This window comes from Apaloderma vittatum, unplaced genomic scaffold (genome assembly GCF_000703405.1).
Source record: "Apaloderma vittatum isolate BGI_N311 unplaced genomic scaffold, ASM70340v1 scaffold24090, whole genome shotgun sequence".
NCBI lineage: Eukaryota > Metazoa > Chordata > Aves > Trogoniformes > Trogonidae > Apaloderma > Apaloderma vittatum.
The window spans coordinates 2,963-3,187 of NW_009696569.1; positions in this window are offsets into that span (position 1 = coordinate 2,963).

Below are 225 nucleotides of genomic sequence, written 5' to 3' on the forward strand. Positions count from 1 at the left end.
TATTTATAAAGGAAAGGAAAAAAAAAAAAGAAAAAAATGTACTATTCAAGAAAACGCGAACGATGACTTGGGGAAAATTTTTTTTTTTAAAAAAAAAAATCAAATCAAATCAAAGTCAATCGAAATCATGCACCAGATCCAGGGAGCTGCTTAAGCCAGTTTCTTGTGATTATTCATTCTCTGGGAGTATGTTGAGGATCAGTTCTCTCTTCCCCTGCTGTGGAA